The sequence below is a fragment of the Nannobrachium achirus genome, assembly GCF_963921795.1.
Source record: "Nannobrachium achirus genome assembly, chromosome: 15".
Taxonomy (NCBI): Eukaryota; Metazoa; Chordata; class Actinopteri; order Myctophiformes; family Myctophidae; genus Nannobrachium; species Nannobrachium achirus.
In genome coordinates, this window is record NC_137822.1 from 54403034 (window position 1) to 54425526 (window position 22493).

The 22493-nt window shown below is 41.2% G+C and overlaps 1 pseudogene across 1 annotated transcript; it reads right to left on the reverse strand.

Moving 5' to 3' along the window:
* Nucleotides 1-46: 46 nt before the first annotated feature.
* On the reverse strand, nt 47-22429 carry LOC308299963 (methionine-R-sulfoxide reductase B3, mitochondrial-like; annotated as a pseudogene). The gene is made up of 7 exons: nt 22375-22429; nt 22001-22143; nt 20669-20801; nt 18176-18241; nt 16654-16752; nt 12887-13047; nt 47-55 (listed from the first exon to the last, which is right to left on the reverse strand). The product of its transcript is annotated as a methionine-R-sulfoxide reductase B3, mitochondrial-like (transcript).
* Nucleotides 22430-22493: the final 64 nt, after the last annotated feature.

The following is a 22493-nucleotide window of genomic DNA, read 5'->3' on the forward strand; positions in this document are numbered from 1 at the left end:
CTCTCTTGTCAGTGTTTGTTTGTGTTTGATCAGGTTCACATGTCTATCAAATGGTCTGCGAGGACGAGGAGGAGAATCCACACACGTGAGAGCACAGAGCAGCAGCAGCATAATCCTTTCCCAGCCCACTGCTAAGATTTCCGTCATCAACATAGCCCCGCCTCCACCATGAGATTGTATGTACAGTTGTACACACTACACACTATGCCAGTGGTTCTCAAACGTTTCAGGCTGTGACCCCCGAAATAATCATATTTTAATTGGGGACCCCGGCACCCTGACGAGCACTAAGAGTTGAGGAATTTTGTATAACACAGCGTTGCGAGGCGTTGTGAGCATGTAGATCGGTAATTTTCACAATGTCTGCCTCTAATATTTGACAATTTGGCCCATGTTTAATTTGTAGTTTCAGAGGTATTAACAAAATCAATAACCAAAGACAATGAACGTGAATGTGTTGATATTTCAATCAAAGATCATAGGATATTCGCATTATCAACTGTAGTGTTATATACAGTTGATAATATATAGAAATAGTAAATATACAGTATAAATATTTTAAACTGTCCCCATTTCTTTTATACATGAACTGACCCATGAATTATTTTAGACCCATGAAATTATTTTAACAGGTGACAATTATTTAAATATTAGAGCAAGTGACCTAAACGACACAACAGTCACAATATAGAGCTGTTTGACACTGTTACTGAGCCAACACTCTATAGCAATGATTACTGTCACAATATAGAGCTATTTAACACTGTTACTGAACAAACACTCTATAGCAACGATTACTGTCACAATATAGAGCTATGTGACACTGTTACTGAGCCAACACTCTATAGCAACGATTACTGTCACTGTTCCGTTATTTTTGAATTCCCCCCTAGGGGGTCCTCAGAGTTACAACAGGGGGTCCTCCAAATCTTTGAGTGATAGAGAGTTTTTTTCTTTCCTTTTTTATATTAATCACTTTTTCCCTAGTGTCCATATTCTGAGAACTTTAGCCAAAAATAGCCCATCTACAAGCTTGTAGATGGGCTATTTTCAGCACAGAGGGTTTGGTGTAGAGGGGAAAAAGAGCAGACTAAGTACAGACTAGTGAAAAGTCAAGTTTATCAAGTATTGACGGCTCAAGTGGTTAAATATGTGAAAACACAAATTGACATGAATCCAAAAGACACTGATGACAATGAAACTATATGGAATCTATGAACAGGTTGTGGGGGTCCCTGCTTCATCTCTCTCTGCTAAGGGGTCCCTGCTTAAAACCCCGGATTTTTAATCGTTCAACACAGGAGCCAAACAAACACTATAGCAATGATTACTGTCACAATATAGAGCTATTTAACACTGTTACTGAACACTCTATAGCAATGATTACTGTCACAATATAGAGAGAGCTATTTGATTGAAACTTGCTAAATGAAACTAAATGAATATACAGCACAAGCAGCATTCCCCTAATGTAAAAAAAGGGAGGAAAAAACAAAATGCTGACATTGATGTGACTTCTAAATAATAGGACTTGTTGTGTCGCATTGGGTTCAGCCCGCTTTTCATCTCAGTGAGTTGAGAATGGAAACACTGCCCTCGTGTGGATTCTTTCATATCACACTGTAACACTGTTACTGAACAAACACGCTATGGGAACGATTGATTCCTGTCACAATAGAGAGCCGTTTAACACTGTTACTGAACAAGCACTCTATAGCAATGATTACTGTGACAACGTGGGGCAGTTTAACCCTGTTACTTACTGAACACAGATACTGATTCCTACCTGCAGCAGCAGTGCAACATGCATGCTGCTTCTCCAACACAGACTGGTGCACTGCACTTCCTGGTGTGTCAGGTGAGTGACTGGGGGAGAATTCCTTGGGTAGAGCGACATCTGTTGATGGGGACCTACTGATTGGTTTTATTTCACCAGACTCTAGCTGGCTCCAGGGGGTTGGGGGGGGGCCGCGGCCGCTTCGCGGCCGCTGCCAGAGCACGCAGTCCGGCTTGGGTGCCCTCCGAGACCTCGGTGTCTGAGTCTGGAGCTCTGTGAAAAAAAAGAAAAAAGAAAAAAAGCCAGCTGCTGAGCGGGCGTGCGTGCGTGCTTGCGTGCGTTCAGTGCAATGTGAATGCATGTGACCAATTGATAGGAAGATAGATAGATACGTAATAAACATGAACTAAAAGGAGATCCCAGTAATGTTTTTGGCTTATTTCCACAGGGAAGTCATTCATGAATGAACACATTATTGATATAGGACTGTCATAGGTACAGTGTCATTGACAGTACAGTTCACTGGTACAAGGTCAACTAAAAGGTGATCCTAGAAAAGACTAAGTCAGGGGGAAACAATTTAAAAAATAAAACAATAAAAACAGCCGATCTACAAGGCTGCATGTGGGCTTGTGGATCAGCTGTTTTGGGTAAATGTGGGTTATTTATCTAATGCAGTATTGATCCCTTTATCGAGTGATTGATTGAAGACAGTACAGTACAGTACAGTTCACTGGTACAAGCTCAACTAAAAGGAGCTTTATTTATTTCATTAATTATTATTATATAAGGCCCCTATCGAGACTGACTATTTATTTATTTATTTATTTATTTCCCTCCCCGACTATGTTTCCTTCCATCCATCCATCCATCCATCCATCTTCAACCGCTTATCCGGAATCGGGTCTCCGCCCCCCCCCCGGGCGTCTGCCTATCGGCTAAATAAATAAATAAATAACATGCTTCCTTCCTTCCTTCCTTCCTTCCTTCCTTCCTTCCTTAAATAAATAATTCATTAAATAGCGTGCTTGCTTCCTTGCTTCCTTTCTTCCTTCCTTCCTTCAATAAATAAATAAATAAATATATAAATAAATATATAAATAGCGTACATCTTTCTTTCTTTCTTTCTTTCTTTCTTTCTTTCTTTCTTTCTTTCTTTCTTTCTTTCTTTCTTTCTTTCTTTCTTTCTTTCTTTCTTTCTTTCTTCCTTCCTTCCTTCCTTCAATAAATAAATAAATAAATAAATAAATAAATAAATAAATAATCTCATTTACATATTGTTATGTAAATGAGGCTACATTAATTATGCAAATGATTATTATGTAAATGAGGCTGCATTAATTATGCAAATGAGGTTGGGGCGTGGTCTGCATTAATTATGTAAATGAGACTGCACAACATGCATTCGACGTGCGCGTCTTGTTGCTAATTAGCCTAATTATGCAAATGTGTTGGGGGCGTGGTCTGCAGTAATTATGCAAATGAGGTTGGGGCATGGTCTGCCGTAATTATGCAAATGAGGTTGGGGGCGTGGTCTGCATTAATTATGTAAATGAGACTGCACAACATGCATTCCACGCGCGCGTCTTGTTGCTTATTGCACGCGAATGCAGGGGCGGAGCTAATTAGCCTAATTATTCAAATTGGGGGCGTGGCATGTAAATGAGGTTGGGGGCGTGGTCTGCATCAATTATGTAAATGAGCCTGCACAACATGCATTTGTTGCTAATTACACGCGAATGCAGGGGGTGGGGCTAATTAGCCTAATTATTCAAATTGGGGGCGCGGTCTGCATTAATTATGTAAATGAGGTTGGGTCGTGGTCTGCATCAATTACGTAAATGAGCCTGCACAACATGCATTTGACGCGCGCGTCTTGTTGCTTATTGCACGCGAATAAAGGGGGCGGAGCTAATTCGCCTAATTATTCAAATTGGGGGCGTGGCATGTAAATGAGGTTGGGGCGTGGTCTGCATTAATTATGTAAATGAGACTGCACAACATGCATTCGACGCGCGCGTCTTGTTGCTAATTACACGCGAATGCAGGGGGCGGGGCTAATTAGCCTAATTATTCAAATTGGGGGCGCGGTCTGCATCAATTATGTAAATGAGCCTGCACAACATGCATTTGTTGCTAATTACACAACAGGAGGGGAGGAGCTTAGTCGACTCATGCAAATTGGGGGCGGGGCATGGTCTGGAAATGCGTGTGGGCGTGGTTCGCAAACATTATGCTCGCATACATTATGCTAATGAGGGCGTTAAGGTAGGTTTCCCAGCACGTAAAAAATGCAGACGACCGTATGTAAATGAAGGGGAGGAGCTTAGTCGACTTGTGCAAATTGGGGGCGGGGCATGGTTTGGAAATGCGTGTGGGTGTGGTTCGCATTAATTATGCTAATGAGGCTGTTAAGTGGCATTTCCCAGCGCGTAAAAAATGCAGACGGCAGTATGTAAATGAAGGGGAGGAGCTTAGAAGAAATATGCAAATTGGGGGCGGGGCATGGTTTGGAAATGCGTGTGGGCGTGGTGCGCATACATTATGCTCGCATACATTATGCTAATGAGGGCGTTAAGGCAGGTTTCGCAGCGCGTAAAAAAAGCAGACGACCGTATGTAAATGAAGGGGAGGAGCTTAGTCGACGTATGCAAATTGGGGGCGGTGCATGATTTGGAAATGCGCGTGGGTGTGGTTCGCATAAATTATGCTAATGAGGCTGTTAAGTGGCCTTTCCCAGCGCGTAAAAAATGCAGATGACCGTATGTAAATGAAGGGGAGGAGCTTAGACGACATATGCAAATTGGGGGCGGGGCATGGTTTGGAAATGCGTGTGGGCGTGGTGCGCATACATTATGCTCGCATAAATTATGCTAATGAGGGCGTTAAGTGGCCTTTCCCAGCGCGTAAAATATGCAGACGGCCGTATGTAAATGAAGGGGAGGAGCTTAGACGACATATGCAAATTGGGGGCGGGGCATGGTTTGGAAATGCGTGTGGGCGTGGTGCGCATACATTATGCTCGCATACATTATGCTAATGAGGGCGTTAAGGCAGGTTTCGCAGCGCGTAAAAAAAGCAGACGACCGTATGTAAATGAAGGGGAGGAGCTTAGTCGACGTATGCAAATTGGGGGCGGTGCATGATTTGGAAATGCGTGTGGGCGTGGTGCGCATACATTATGCTCGCATAAATTATGCTCGCATAAATTATGCTAATGAGGGCGTTAAGTGGCCTTTCCCAGCGCGTAAAATATGCAGACGGCCGTATGTAAATGAAGGGGAGGAGCTTAGACGACATATGCAAATTGGGGGCGGGGCATGGTTTGGAAATGCGTGTGGGCGTGGTGCGCATACATTATGCTCGCATACATTATGCTAATGAGGGCGTTAAGGCAGGTTTCGCAGCGCGTAAAAAAAGCAGACGACCGTATGTAAATGAAGGGGAGGAGCTTAGTCGACGTATGCAAATTGGGGGCGGTGCATGATTTGGAAATGCGTGTGGGTGTGGTTCGCATAAATTATGCTAATGAGGCTGTTAAGTGGCCTTTCCCAGCGCGTAAAATATGCAGACGGCCGTATGTAAATGAAGGGGAGGAGCTTAGACGACATATGCAAATTGGGGGCGGGGCATGGTTTGGAAATGCGTGTGGGCGTGGTGCGCATACATTATGCTCGCATACATTATGCTAATGAGGGCGTTAAGGCAGGTTTCGCAGCGCGTAAAAAAAGCAGACGACCGTATGTAAATGAAGGGGAGGAGCTTAGTCGACGTATGCAAATTGGGGGCGGTGCATGATTTGGAAATGCGTGTGGGTGTGGTTCGCATAAATTATGCTAATGAGGCTGTTAAGTGGCCTTTCCCAGCGCGTAAAATATGCAGACGGCCGTATGTAAATGAAGGGGAGGAGCTTAGTCGACGTATGAAAATTGGGGGCGGTGCATGGTTTGGAAATGTGTGTGGGTGTGGTTCGCATAAATTATGCTCGCATACATTATGCTAATGAGGGTGTTAAGGTAGGTTTCCCAGCGCGTAAAAAATGCAGATGACCGTATGTAAATGAAGGGGAGGAGCTTAGTCGACATATGCAAATTGGGGGCGGTGCATGGTTTGGAAATGCGTGTGGGCGTGGTGCGCATACATTATGCTCGCATACATTATGCTAATGAGGGCGTTAAGGTAGGTTTCCCAGCGCGTAAAAAATGCAGATGACCGTATGTAAATGAAGGGGAGGAGCTTAGTCGACATATGCAAATTGGGGGCGGGGCATGGTTTGGAAATGCGTGTGGGCGTGGTTTGCATAGATTATGCTCGCATACATCATGCTAATGAGGGTGTTAAGGTAGGTTTCCCAGGGCTTAAAAATACAGTCGACCGTAGTGAGCATTCGTTCCACGAACGCATTCATTCAATGAATGAATGAATAAATAAATAAAGTGCAAACGAACGAGCGAACGAACGCACGTGCACGCACGCACACTTTATTATTTATTCATTCATTCACGCACGCAAGCACGCACGCACGCACGCACGCACGCACGCACGCACGCACGCACGCACACTTTATTTTTTAATTAATTCATGAATACAGCCTGCGATATGCGTGAAATCTTGCAAGCACATTCCCACTAGGTCAAGGAACAGATGCCTCCCTTCTCACATTGGCCTGTTATAGCGCCACCAGCGGGTCAACTTTTGCATAACACATTTTTGGAACAAAATGCCTCAAATCATGCATGCAGCTAATTTCAGTAACGTCAAAGAGAGCACTGCCTGCGATCTTGACATTTTGTACTTTTATAGACATTGTTTTCTGGCTTGAAGCGAGCCCACAATTGTTTCGAAGGAACAATATTTTCTAGTTTTAATTTTTTTATTGTTTTCTCTTTAAAAAATATGTAGTTTATAAAGTTTGGCGAGATAGGAAGTCATAAAAATGAGTTGTCAATGCCCCTGATGGATGAATTTGTTAATGCTCTATACCAGGGGTTCTCAAACCTTTTTAGGCCGTGACCCCCAAAATAAACATATTTGAACAGGGGACCCCCACGCTGACAAGCACTTGGAATTGTAGGTATTACATTTAATGTGACTCGGTTCCACAGATAAATATTGTGAAAATAGCTATTTTCACAATGTTCGCCTCTTGCTTACTTAATATTTGACAGTTTGGCCAGTCCTGTCGAATATTCGAATACTTTGAGGTCGAATAATTCGAATACCAAAAATCACTATTCGTGAATGCCCTAACTTGCCGATCTTCACTGTTGGTAGACGGTGAATTAGCCATGGCTGTTTGTTCAGTAATTAATAATCCTAAAAAGTAATCCTAAAAGTCTAATCATATAAATGCTAACAACTTCAAATTGTCTTATACTATGTCTCTCTCTTACCCTGCAGTATCTTATATACTACTGACGTCTGGTCTGACGTCACACATTTAACACTAATCTTTGCCTAACAACGCCCACGGAGGCTTGCCCTCCGTGGGCATATTCAGGACATGACTGGATGGCCAAAGACTGTTCACTCCTGTCCGTCTGTGTTAGTATTGATTTTGACAGCAAATTTCTATTTAGTTTTAGTCATAGTCCTTTGAATTAAACATCATTTAGTTAGTCATATTTTAGTCGAGGTTTAGTCGACCATATATCATAAGATTTCAGTCGACTTTGTCGGGCCTTGATGCTGTCGTAAACGGTAGTTGGTAAATGGTGCATTTATATAGCACCTTTATCCAAGTTGTCATCAGTGAAAAAAGGTAGTCAGTCAACGCATTTCTCGTCATAGTTTTAGTCAACAAAATCAGCCATGTGCCCGTTCATTTGTGAACATCTTATCTCCAGCACCGCTGGACTGATCTGGACCGATTTGCATGAGTTTTGGATGAAATCGTTAGTAGTGTAGCACAAATGGGCTATATGGGGAGTTGCATCATGGTCCAATTAATGAATTTATTGTACAACCTACGGTTCAAGAGCTATAGGCCTCTAAATGTGAAGCGGCCTATTATAGGGCCATCAGGAGGCAGATTTGAGAAATAGGGGGGTGGAGGTTCTTCCTTGGCCCACTGCGCCAGTGTAAAGTGTCACGCCGTTCGGCTCAGCTGTTCCCAATATAGTAGAGATAGCCAGTTTGCTTCTCGTAGTTTTGCTGTGCACTACTATTCTTTTTGGATTATTACTGACTCTGCCTTCTCCTCTCCTCCCCAGTTTTCCGGGTCCCGTGCTGGGTTGGAGCAGTGGCGGAGTCAATTACCTTCTTGCCCCCCTCGTGCTTTTTACACTGTGTTCCAGTGTAAATAAACGTGCCCGGGTGGGCTTTAACCGTCTACTGCCTCCTCCTTGATGTGCGTTTGGGTCAACTCACATCAGTCGGATGTAATAACAGATTAGCCGTCACATACAGAAGGACTGTGAGTTCGTCAGGATTCACATTAGGGCTGGGCATTATCATCCTAGCCGACTGTTATTCAACATCAATATTTGATGAAAATTGCAGACTGTGACATCAATTTCCTTTGTAAATGTTTCAAAATCCTTTCAAAAATAGAGAAAATAGATGATCTTGAGGGCTCACAACGCATCACACTACAACACGTTTTGATAACATTTCACACTGTTTTAGGGGTGTATTATTCAGTGATAATGAAAGTGGCCGGGGGCCATCTTGTCCCTACTGGCCTTACAGCGTGGAAATGTTAAGTTTTTTATAGATTTTTTACACCATTATAATGTTCTCGTTTTGATCATTAGACCCAATCACTTTATATCGGTAGGCCTACGTCTCCAGCTTCAGGATATGTATGATACTGATTTACTACGAGACTGTGGCATTATGAGTTCAGTAGTTTACAATCTAGGCATTTAGCAGACGTTCTTAATTCAGAGCGACAGTGGTTCTCAAAACTTTTCTTTTTTCCGTCATAACTAAACATCCTAACATAACTACGGCCGTACGCTACCCTGATTGGTCGAGGACTGGCTGGCCACCTCTGAAAACCGAATCTAGCAATGCTCGTAACACGGGCCATGGTGGAAGTCCTTATAAGGTCAGCACACATTCTAGTGAGGAGAATGAATGGAAAATGTACCAATTATATTTTTATTAGAATGAAATACAATCACTGAATATACCTTTAAGTAGAACTACAAAATAAGGCTCAAGTGATTAAAACCAGAAAAAGACTTGACTATGCAAGATGATATCGAGTCTCATATCACAATATTGATATATGGATATATTGCCCAGCCCTAATAATAATGGACTCTACACCAGTGGTTCTCAAAGTGGATTTCAGGGACTGTCTATTGGTTCCTTTATGGGGGCTGTATTTTGATTGTCTTAAGTACCAGCTCTTATGCCTTAACTTAAAGGCCTGTCCATACTGTCTGCGACCACCAAACTTTTCATCAGAGAGTTCTTACTTTCCGACGAGCAGCTTTCCGAACTCTAATTCGGGGTAATGCTTTCCAGAAGATTGACGAAGAGTGACGTCATGTTGGAGTTGAACCAGACGGAAGGTTTGGTGGTAGGAGACAGTGTGGACAGGCCTTGAAGTTAAGGCATTAGAGCTGGTACTCAAGACAATCAAAATAGAGCCCTCAGGGTCTAAATTGACCCATACAAGTATGTGACTCTGACAAATGGAACCAAATTGGTTCCATTTACTGTCAGGGTAAAGAGGAGAGCTTGAAATGTAAATGTTTGAGAACCACTGCTCTACACCAGGGGTCGGCAACCTTTTTGGCAAGTGCCATGTTTTTTTTTTATATTCTTCTGTGTCTGTGTGCCATACCAACATTACATTTAATTATCAACCTCATCAAAATTAAAATTGAATACAGATTTTGGTTTTCCTAACCTTCTTGTTTTTAAATATATTTGGAGCGGTGCAAACCGCTTCCCACATTTGACTTAGTGTGTAGTCATTTCCCCATGTCTCTATGTGTGTGATGCAGTACCAACAGCTGAAATACTGGCATCCCCATCTAGTGGCCCAGGTCTTTTGGTAAATGGAATGAATACATACATTTATACATATTTATTTTGTTTTATTTATTAACTATATATGTGTGTGTGTGTGTGTGTGTGTGTGTGTGTGTGTAGGCTATAGAGTTGCTGTTCCAAGCAACATTGTAATAACATAATATGATATGATTGCGTCAGGTCGCATGTTACTACCAAAACCTCCACCGGCTGTCTGTCAGTCGGTCGGTCACGTCACACGCGTGTGTGTGTGCGCACATGCCTTATGTTTTATTGTCTCCCTAATTTATATTATCTGATACTTCCTTTGTATATTTTGAAACGCATAGCATCATTCAGCGTCCTCTTCACGTTGGTTGCAACGGCCTTCCTTTTTTTCCCCTTCTTTTACCGTTTCTTGATAAAAAAAATTATATTTCTTCTCTTCTGGTTGCCAATTCGCAGCACCTTATCCCGCGACCCCACTTTGGGTCGCGACCCATACTTTGAGAACCGCTGATCTACACCATATCTCTTCGACACAAATAGCAGATCTATAATCTCACGTGGCAGCGTGACATAGGCCTACTGTGAGATAGTGGATCACATACACTTACGCCGAATGTTGGACTATTAGACAGGCCCAGCGAAGCCGGATGCTGGTTCATGAGGTTAACTATACGTAAGACCTGGGAGTATTTGATACTTTAGCTATTGAAAAATAGCAGATATACAAGCTCACAGGAGGGGTCCCTGGAACAACATATTTTGAGATGGGGGTCCCCGGCCAAATGCATGTAATTCTGAGGGACCGTTGACATGAACAAGTTTGAGAACCACTGATTTAGAAGGATTTAGAAGACATTTATAGAATCAGGGCAAAATATTCAAAGACTTGCGCAAATTCAAAGTGGTTAAAGTCTAGAGGGACGAAGACGCGTTCCCTGCCTTTAATGGCTTAACACCAATAGTGTCAAACAGTTTGTCCTCACCAGACTTGGTGGGCATGCATGTGTGTGTGTGTGTGTGTGTGTGTGTGTGTGTGTGTGTGTGTGTGTGTGTGTGTGTGTGTGTGTGTGTGTGCGTGCGTGCGCGCGCGCCTGCGTGCGGTTTAATTTATACTTTTGCTTGCCGAAAATAACCGATTTTCAAGCTTCCGTTTTTGTTTCCGATGTGAAAATCTATTATTTTCAACAAGCGACACACATCTAGCCTTCATGTAGAGGGGCTGATTGCAGTATTATTTATTCACCGTTAAGTTTCTTTAAGTCTGCAGTTTTGACAATACAGTCTTATACAGTTGTTTACCGATGTTTCTGGTTGACATTGGCACATTTCACTCAGGTTTTTTCATGTCACTCATGTCACTTTGTCTGCTGACATCACTCAGCAACGAAATAAAAATAAAATAAACAAAAATAAAAATAAAACAATTCACAGGATCACCCCATGATGTGCACTGCATTGTAGTTTCAAATGCACTACATTGCAGGCATTTTTAAGTAAAAAACTAAAAAAGAAGAAGACACGTGTGACATGCATGATCTGGGCAGATTGCCCCAGGAAATGTGCCAATCTCAACCCAAAACAACGATATGACTTTTACTCTTGATTTCATTGAGGAGCTTGAAAGGTTTCCATTTTTTACTAGTAAAAACGTACTGTTTTATAGTTTCATGAAGCATTTCTCAGTGATACTGTGCTCTTGGTCCCATAGCATGTCATTATTATTACATTTCTTTTAATATATATTTTTTATTTTAGAGAGAAATTACAGAAGTTCACATTGAACTTTTGAAACCCCTCAGTTGCTTTGGTCCTGTGTGGATAAAGCATAAAACTGTAATCTGACTTTGACAATGGAATAGAAGTGGAATCAATGGAATAAAACAGGAACTGAAAGAACATAACTGCATTCAGTAGAAAACAATTGGAATCGATCATCATATTGGAACTGGCATTCATTTGTTTCTTATGATGTCTGCTTCGTCTTTATGATCGTCTAGTAACCCATCATCTAAGGTAATCTCAAAAAAGCTAAAAGAATTAGCTTAAAGGGGAACTTCCCTTTATAACTTTTCTGGGGTGATTTTCACATCTACTTAAGCGTTAGTATGCACCCCAGACAGTCAGAAGTGTCTTGATTCAATATTTACATCTTTGATATTTATTTGATCAAACATGCATTCCTGCTAAACGGAAAGACTTATTGTTATTGATGAGCTATTTCATTATGTTGATATTGTTAAGACATCTTGCGTGAAATAACTGAAAAAGCCAAGGTCTCCCCCTTGATTCAAAGGGCAATATCAGTCACAAGCAGAGATGTGTGGTTGAATGAGTTTAAAGGAACTTTAGTCAACTTTTTCTTGAAAAACAGATGCTAAAATAAAAACGTTTCGGAAATATTTTATAAAAAAGATTAAGCTTCATACGTGTTTCTATTCTACTTTGTTTACATCCCTTATCAATCCATATAAAAGAATAGAAGAGGGAAAGTCTAGCCTGACAATGTATTGCATGTCTGATCAAAGGAACATAAAGTATCTACATACTGAATCAAGGAGTAGGAGTAGACGTGAAAGTGACCCAAGAGCAATCACATTTTGGTTTTCCACATTCCTTAAGCCACGTGACAAGTACAGTATTCTTCATAACATTGTCCTTAACAGACAGAACTTTAAGGAATGCAGATTGCAGTCAAACACTATACACACAATGTCTTATATAAATATCATAGTCCCCATAATGACTTTATATTTACAGTCAAAATACCATCGTCCCGTAATGACTTCATATTTACAGGCAGTCCCCATAACACTTAACATATTTATACAGTCTAATACCACATTTCCCATTACGTCTTCATAATTACACTCATGATATTCCACAGTCCACATAATAGCTGCATTTTTACAGTCAAATGCCATAGTCTCCATATTGTCTCTATATGTACAGTTAAATACCACAGTCCCCATAATTTATTTTATACATGCACTCAAATAACATAGTCTCCAAATTGTCTTTAGCCTATATTTACAGTAACGTATCCTTGGTCCCCATAATTTCCTTATATTTACAGAGAAATACCACAGTCCCAGGGCGTCCCGGTATAGCACAGGGGTACAGTAACTAAGTTACAGCCCTGAATCTGCGGTTCGAATCCTCCATCCGTGGTGCCTCCGGCTTGGCCGGCGCACCAACGAACACGGCTGGCTGTGTTCGCGGGTGGGAACCTGGCTGCGGGTGGGTGCGATCTCTGTTGCTGCACAATAGCGACTCCTGCAGGTTGTTCGGGGTGCCTGCGCGTTCGGCAGAGAGGAGGAGTGGAGTGTTCCTCTGCATGCATTACATCCTCGAGGTGAAACTCCTCGCTGTCGGGTGAAAAGAAAGTGGCCGGCGACGTCACACGCCTCAGAGGAGGCACGCGGTTGTCTACTACACCGTCCCCAGATCAAACAAGTGGCCGTTGGCAGTGACTATACACATGAGGGAATTGGCAAATAACTACATTGGGAAGAGAATTTGAAGAAGAAGAAAAAAAAAAAGTGTCTTTATATTTAAATTCAAATAACATGGTCCCCATTGATGTCTATATTTACAGTACAGTTACAAGTCCATGGTGTTCATTCTTGAATCTTGTTTTTGTTTTTGTCAAGATGTTTTTTTCCCCCTCGTTGTGTCCTTGGAGCGTGACACGGACATTCTGTGTGGGTGTTGGGAGACTTCTTGAACGAGTCTATGAAAGGGTGGAAAAAGCATATTTGATAATAGCGTGTTAGTACAGTGGTTCTCAACCTGTGGGTCGGGACCCCCAGAGGGGTCCCCAAATTATTTTGAGGGGTCCCCAGATGATTGACTTAATGTGCAACATTGTTTTCTCACTCAACAGTAACGTTTAAGTGCATAGAGGGTATCTGTACATTTATAAAGTGATAATTTAAGGACGTTTTAATACCTCTAAAATGACAAATTAAACATTTGCCAAATTGTCAAATATTGGAGGCAGAAATTGGGAAAATAGCTGATCTACATGCTCACAACGCCTCGCAACGCGTGAGCAATCTGCTTATCACCTGACGGGGGGGATTTTCCCTGGTAGGACGTAGCGCATAGAAGGAACCCGTTATTCCAACCAGTTCCTTTCCCCTCCATCAGGTGCCCCGGCTGTCCAGGGGGAGGCAGTATAGAAACCAGGATTACTTACTTACTTAATTACCAGAATTCTTTTATTTTTTATTTTTTTTACCTACACGAATTCTAATCAATGGAGCGACTGTTTTTGATTTCCACCTGTGGAGTTTGTCAAGGTAGCTACACAACCCAATCCTCCACCAAAGTTGCCTTGCCCTTTAAATGTGAATGTTGGGGGTTGGTGGCCATAGACCATATTCACACCGTGGCCATCTTGGATCACATGACCACATGGGGTGGCAACGCAGCCAATCAAGCTGTTGGGTAAGGCAAGACCCACCCGCAGAAGCTTCTGATTGGCTGTGTTGCCACCCCATGTGGTCATGTGATCAAAGATGGCCGCTGTGTGAATATGGTCTATTGCCATCCCCTGGGAATTGAAACGCATGTGAAACCCATGTCAACGTCTTGTGGGCCGTTTACACAAGAGCACTAGTAATAAAGATGAAGAAACAATCTTTTGGAAACCCTGCGTGATGAGATGTGAGAGCAACATGTCTGCTGAGTGAATATGATCCATTAACAGACAGATATTCACCTGTTACTTGTTAAGATGGGAGCTGATCTTGTCTTTTCTGATTATGTTTGTGTAGGGAATCTGAAACAGAAAGTAAACACATATTCATTCTACAGCATATGATGTCACTGGCATCGCCAGTGGTGATGCCAGTGCTGGCGCACAATTTGGCCATACATGGCCTACTTGCTGGGCCCCTGATTCAGCCCGGGAAAAAGAGTTGGAGAGGCCCTCATTGTGCGCTATAGAGAGAGATCTCTCTCTATAGCGCTGCTGCTGCTCAAAGATTTGCCATTTCAGATCATGACAAGTGACAATTGCCAGTGGGCCGATTACATGAGTTATATTTTGTCGTTGTCGGGTGGAAACCTTGTATGTCCAAAACTGTTTTGTTTTGTATTTATCATTAAAAAAATTATTTAAACTAGTGAAAACAGCCGATCATGTGTGCTTGTAGATCTGCTGTTTTCACTACTTTTGTGCGACGGCCTTGTATGATGAAGCAGGGCTTTGCTTTGCGAAAAAATGTACAAATTTGAAACTTGGAGATACGAGGTTTCTGCCCGACAGTGACGATTTACTTTGTTGGCTGCCCAGCCCCCAAAAAGATTTTTATTTTTTTTTATTTTTTTTATTTTCTTTTTCTAATGGCCGGCCTGGACTGGCCGGGAATAAACTGGCCATTCGGGAGTTGTCCCGCTTTGGCCAGCACGTCCCTGCCTACTTACGCAAGTTGGCAACTCAACAGAGTGAAGTTCTAGTTTTGTCTTTGTAGTAGCTGTTTAGAAAGTTTATTTGAATAAAGTGTATTCTCACCATTTGCAGCTGTTGGACCATCTCTTCTCTGTAAGCCAGTTCTCGTTTCATTTGGTCCTGGAAATTATCTGAAATCCATTCAAAAAATAAAGAAAAAGTATGTTTCACCCGCTGGAATACAGCATCTCTGACATTAAAAAGACTCTTTCTGCTGTAAATTGACTAACAGTTTGAATGGTTGTCTAACTTAAAGGAGCTATAGTCAACTTTTTCTTGAAAAACGGATGCTAAAATAAAAATAATGTTTCGAAAATATTTTATAAAAAAATAAGCTTCATAATATGTGTTTCTATTCAAAAAATGACCACAAAAAGCATATAATAATGATAAAATAATTATTTTGGCCATTGTCAGGCCGACACTTTGTTTACATTCTAGTCTATAGACTAGGATGTAAACAAAGTGTCGGCCCTACAATGAAAAAGTTGACTATATTAAAGGCACATTTCTACATAGTCTCTTGTATTCTAGTCTATGTATCATATATGTGTATCATGTATGTGTACTTGTGTGTTCCTATATGAGTGATCTGTCCGGTAGCCTAACGGTGTATATCAGGGGGTCTTCAACGTTTTCAGGCCAAGGACCCCTTAGTTGAGAGAGAGATGAAGCAGGGACCCCCCGCAACCTTTTCATAGATTCCATATAGTTTCATTGTTTGACCGCGCAATCATCAGTGTATTTTGGATTCATGTCAGTTTGTCTCTTCAGATATTTAACCACTTGAACAATACTAAAAGGAGCTATAGTAAAATTTTTCTTGAAAAACGAATGCTAAATTAAAAATAATATTCGAAAATATTTTATAAAAAATATATAATTCAAATATGTGTTTCTGTTCAAAGATGTCCACAAAAAGCGTAAAATAATGATAAAATAATCATTTTGGCCATTGTCGGGCCGACACTTTGTTTACATCCTATCAATCCATGTAAAAGAAAAGACTAGGATGTAAACAAAGTGTCAGCCTGACAATGGCCAAAATGATTATTTTATTATTATTTTACGCTTTTTGTGGACATTTTTTGAACAGAAACACATATGAAGCATATTTTTTTTATAATTTCTTTTTTTTATTTTAGCATGTTTTTCAAGAAAAAGTTGACCATAGCTCCTTTAATAAACTTGACCTTTCACTCTGTACTTAGTCTGCTCTTTTTCCCCTCCACACCAAATCTCTTTGCCAAAAATAGCCGATCTACAAGCTCATAGCTTGTAGATCTGCTATTTTTGCTACTGTAAAAAGGAGAAACAAAGTTTCTATCATACAAAGATCTGGAGGACCCCCTGTAGTGACTCTGAGGACCCCCTGTTGAAGACCCTTGGTGTATGCGAATGAACATGAAGACGGACGCGCAGAAAGAAAGACGTTGCGACTTACGGAAAACGGGAAAGGAGGAGGTGCCTTTCAGTGCGTGGAACTCCTGCTCCAGTCTCCTCCTGAAGTCAATCTGCTCCAGGAGAACCTTCTGCAACTCCTCTGTAGGAACCACAGTAGCAGGGACGTGCAGGGAATGTTAGAGAGGCAGGGGGGGATGACATTTCTAAAAGGGCCTGTGGTAGAAATATTTATAGCGTAACAAATATGTGTCTAAAGAAAATCTCACAAGGCTACTCATTTAGATGTACCTGCAGCTGTCAATCTAACAGCTGACGTCCATGGACTGTGACTTCTACTCCTACTCTGTGTCAGCATAAAATCTGTACTAAGTGATGCTATACATGGTCATTGCAACTCAGTCAGCCTTATTATATACTGTATGGTACTTAGTATAGCTGTTTAGATTCTCTCTCCTTCTAGGGAGTGCACCTTGGTGTATAAGAGGTGTCCCATATGACACTTCAGGAAGGTCTTCTGCCGCATTCTCTGATACTGTGTATGCTGTTTCTCTGTTGCTGAATCTTCTTCAATAAATGGTTGACTTCACCCTGACTGGATATTAATATTTTTCTATCATAGGCCTTTTGGTGAAAATATCGAAAATCGCAGAGCTCCAAGCTCACGGGCCAGTTATTTCCGGTGCTTGCATACCACACTGAACTAAGGATAATCATGTCAATACTGGAGATGTGACGTATAAGGTAGGGCATTGACCAAGTCGACTCCCACCAGGAAGCCGACTTGGTCAGACGGGTACAGACGGGTTAAAGGGGCGGGGGCTCAAGCCCTTTTTGAAGTCTATGTGTGCACGTGCCTGGACTGTAGGAGAGTCAACAGAAACTAGAAAGGCGAGGTTTCACTCTGATTTGAGCACCATTGGTTTTCTATTATAATTGTTGTTGAAGTTGAACACAAATATAAAAGATGAAATAAAAGTGTGGAGGTACTTGGAGCATGCACAAGAAATGTGTTTTTTTTTTTACTTAAGCCCCTTTTCCACTGACATGGCCGAACACCACACCACTCCACACCGCCCACTTGTGCCAGGTTTTCCACTACAAGGACCTGGGTAGAGTGGTGTGAAAGTGGTACTAAACGTGGTACTAAAAAGTATCCAATCTAGAGTAGGTCTGAGCTAGGCCAGACAGGGCCAGACAGGGCCAAACACTTCATAATGACTGATCACTCACAGACTTTTCATTTAGACCAGGATATAGTTGTAACACATGATAATAGATTGTATTATAATCACAGTTATAATCTAGTATAGTGTATTATAATTATCATAGTAATATATTATAATAATTATAGTGTATCATAATCACAGTTATAATCCATTATAGTCTATTATAATTAGGATAGTTGTAATACAAATTTATATTGTATTCAATCACAGTTAAAAGGGTCCATTTGTTTGGTGTGGTGTAGTGTAGTGTAGTGTGGTGCTAAAGCTGCAGTGGACAGGGGGCTATAGAAATTCAATTTCAAAAGTGTAGGGGACTGGACTTTCTTTTGATGTTACCTTTCTCCATGTTTTCAACATCCTTCTTCTGTGGTGCCGGTGAGGAGGAACCTTGGTTTTGGTCAGCTGAGGAAAAATACATAAATAAATAAAGAAACCTTTCAAACTTCTTGTTTCAAAATATAATAGATTAGGAGGAGAAGAGAGGAGAAATGTTCAAGTAAAAACATCATTGCAATATCACATTTCTGCCACAAGGTGTCAGCATGACTCCATCATAACAAGATGGAATACTGTAATACTGTATGGTAAGGTTCTACACATGTTTCCCTATAGAATCAGCATGCATGTATGTATGTACACATCTTAAAACTGAAGTAAATATTTAACAAATACTACGAAATGTGAGAGACAGTAAAAAGCAAACATGGCAATAAGCTGTGATCTACATCATTAAATAAATACAGTTGAATTAATGAATTAATAGACTATTGTATCATTACACTAAGAAACAATTGACAGAAACAAACAAAAGTTTGTCTGCCTTTTGCATTAAATCGGTTAGTTCACAATGCTATCTTCTACTATGATCTATATATTATAGTTACTGCATTATCATCTGTATTATGACACATGAAACACTAGTGGGCCTATAGGCTACCCAATAGTCTACTACTGTATATCCATCTGTCTTTGTCTGTCTGTCTGTCTGTCTGTCTGTCTGTCTGTCTGTCTGTCTGTCTGTCTGTCTGTCTGTCTGTCTGGCTGTCTGGCTGTCTATCTGTCTATCGATCTGGATGACAGGAGAAGGGAAAGTTTTGGGGAACCGAACATGAAATGATGGGAGGGAGATCCTTTTTCCAAAAGAAAGAAAGAAAGAAAGAAAGAAAGAAAGAAAGAAAGAAAGAAGGGAAGAGAGAGAGAGAAATAAAGAGAAAGGGAAAGAGAGTTGGAGTGAGAAGCAGAGAGAGAGAAAAGGGGAAGAGAGAGACAGTGTTGTTTTTGACGGCAAATTTTGATTTAGTTTGAGTCCTAATCTTTTGAATAAAATGTCATTAAGTTTTAGTCATAATTTAGTCACCTGAAAAGTCTAATTTTAGGCGACTAAATCAACAGTTGATTTAGTCAACTGAAATGTATTTTGGCAGGCCTTGATGGCATCGTAATGACTGATTCTACACTTGGCGTTGTGAGCTTGTAGATCTGCTATTTTCAGCATGCAACACCTGAGAGCAACCAACCAAACATAACATTACTCTCTTCTCCACTTGTCCCTAACGTTTTAGTCTAAATTGTCAATATATTTAGTCTTAATAGTTTTAGTCATCACAGCTTAGTTTTCATTTAGTTTTCTTCAGTGAAAAAAAAAACGCAGTCGACAAACATTTTTCGTCATAGTTTTAGTCGACAAAATCAACACTGCAGAGAGAGAAAAGCTGGAAGCGAGACAGAGAAAAGGGAAGAGAGAGGGAGAAAAGGAGGGAGAGAGAGAAAAGGGGGAAGAGAGAGGGGGGGGGGGGGCAGAGGCGTCAATTGGGTATGGCAGGGGTATGCAGCTGCCATACCCTGGGTCCATGGGGGGAGAATAAAAGTTACTTTTAAATATAAATCCATGAATGTCTCTTTGTCTATCTGTGCTGGTTATTATGTTGTTAAATTACAGTAAAATAACTACAAATGCAACATTTTACAAAATGGTCACTTTAACAAGGTATTATAATTATATTCTCCACACTTGTATTCTCCCCACCTTGACAAAATGGTATATTCCCAGGTTCCGCAGGTCAGCTGCCATATCAAGAAACCATAGAAACGGGGGGACAAAAAATAAAATGTACTTCTTAAAATAAATGTATCGTGCCTGTTGCTAAGGTATGGCAAGTTGCAACATGACTTGTGTCTTGCACGCGCTTGCCAAGACACCAGTCATGTTGCCATACCTCACCTTTTGCTGAACTGACACCACTGTCCATACACACCATTTGGCTGACCATTTGCTAACCCCAATTACATTACGTTCAATCTCACCAAACACTCTTTTCCTTCAACATTTATACAAGATGTATATGCTGTGGCTCAACCTAAGTAGCGCAAGGGATAGTTACAGTACACCACATTAACATATTACTATGGTCATTCTGAATGGTAGATACATTAGGTCAGTGTTTCTCAACCACTGTGCCTGGGGACCTTTGGTGTGCCCCTGAGAAGGGTCAAGTGTGCCCCTTGAAACTGCTTGAAAGCCAGTATTGTATTTATTGTTTTAAAAATGATTTAAACTAGTGAAAACAGCCGATCTACAAGCACACAACCCGATCTACAAGCACACAAGGCGTTGTGTGCTTCTAGATCTGCTGTTTTCACTACTGTTGTGCGACAGCCTTGTATGATGAAGAAGGGCTTTACTTTGCGAAGAAACATACAAATTTGAAACTTGGAGATACAAGGTTTCTTCCCGACTGTGACGATATTTACACCCCCGTATTATGTTGGTGTGCCCATGGATTCTTGGGACATGAAAAGTGTGCCCATGCAGAAAAAAGGTTGAGAAACACTGCATTAGGTTACCTTTATTAGGGACAAACTTAAGCGAGTGGCTGAATATTCAGAACCGCGAGAGGCCATCCTCTGGGCCATCAGCTAGAAACTGATGACCAAGCCCGTTGCCACACTTGCCGCACAGCACCTGATGATATAAAACATGATCATACATTCAATTAACAACATCATGTATCCCAACAAAGGCACACATCCCAACAGAGGAGGTTCCTCCCACAGCTGAAGAATTTAGGGCTGTCACCATGATGACATCTCACATGACGATTAATTGTCACTCAAATAATTGCGATTAACGATTTAGTTGTGTTTTTGTCGCTGACAATTACATTCCTGTTTGGCTTGTAGGCTTTGAAGTTGCACATGGCAGACATGACACATAACCTAAATATACAAAGAAATGACAGACATATTTGACAACTTTATACTCCAAAAAGAACATAGTGGAAATAGCCGATCTACGAGCTCACAACGCATGCAACGCGTTGTGAGCTTGTAGATCTGCCATTTCCACTATTTTTGAAACCTTTTGAAATAATCAGTACTAATGGATAGTGATTTACATGTACACTGTTAACTGTGTGAGTCGTGACAGACGTCCCATCACATGTGTTAAGTGCAATGAGCAATGTATTATGATAATTACTGTACCTTGTAAGTTCAATTATTCAAGTATATGCACTGGCCATTGCCATATGCCTCTAATGTTGTATTTAGTTTGCTGTTGTTTTCTTTCATTTGTAAATAGGCCTATGTGTCAGTAGTTTTAATTTATGAACGAAATAGCTTTTTTTTTTTTTAGAATATTTTTTGAAATTATAATTATAAAACTAAATGTAGGAAACAAATGACCCATAAAAATGTGTGTGCGACCCAAAAATCGGTCCCGGCCAATGTTTTGGGAAACAGTGAGGTATATGACACTAGAAGATACTTAGGCCTACCTAGTGTCATCTTTTCAGAAGTGTCCATGAGCAAGGCAGTGGCGCCAGTTCAGCAAAGGCTAGGGTATGGCAAAGATGGGAGTCCTCGTGGAAGAGAGGCATTACATTTTATATAACACGGTTCTATTGTGAAAATACCAGATCTACATGCTCACAACGCCTCGCGCTTTGTGAGCATGTAGATCGGCTATTTTCACAATGGGTAAACATGGGTATGGCAGCTGCATACCCCTGCCATACCCAATTGACGCCCCTGGAGCAAGGCACTGCACACATCATTCACACACTGTGTGAGCATGTGAGCATCACCTACTGTAAATCCATTTTTGCCAAACTTAAATCAGCTAGCTACCCTGTGTGTGCATTATGGGGACTGATGTCTCACCTTGTAAGCAGTGAGTGACTCCATTAGCTTGGTGACACTGTCCTCTCTGATGGTGTCGGTGAAGGCAGGCCAGGGGGAGGAGTGGGCATACTTGGACCGACTGGAGAACAGCGGGTGGTCACACTGGGAACACACATAGATACCTGGACATACAGCGACGTTAATACCTGATTAAAACTCACAGAAACAGCGTGGGCAAGGCTTTCCCCCTTCACTGGCATCAATCGCGTTAAATGTTATTTTTCCAGGTTCTTTTCAGTTAAAAGCACAAACATATAGCTATTAGCTGACCTATTTAAATATTAGATAAGCGAAATAAATTAATCCTATCCCCGTACATGGCTGTTACATCATCAAACCATCTGAGTACTCGCCTGGTTTAAAATGATCCTTGTAGATCTCGCCACCGAAAAATCGACAAAAAGACATTTTGTGCAGCTGTCGTGACGTGAACGCTGATCAGTCTCTCTTGTCAGTGTTTGTTTGTGTTTGA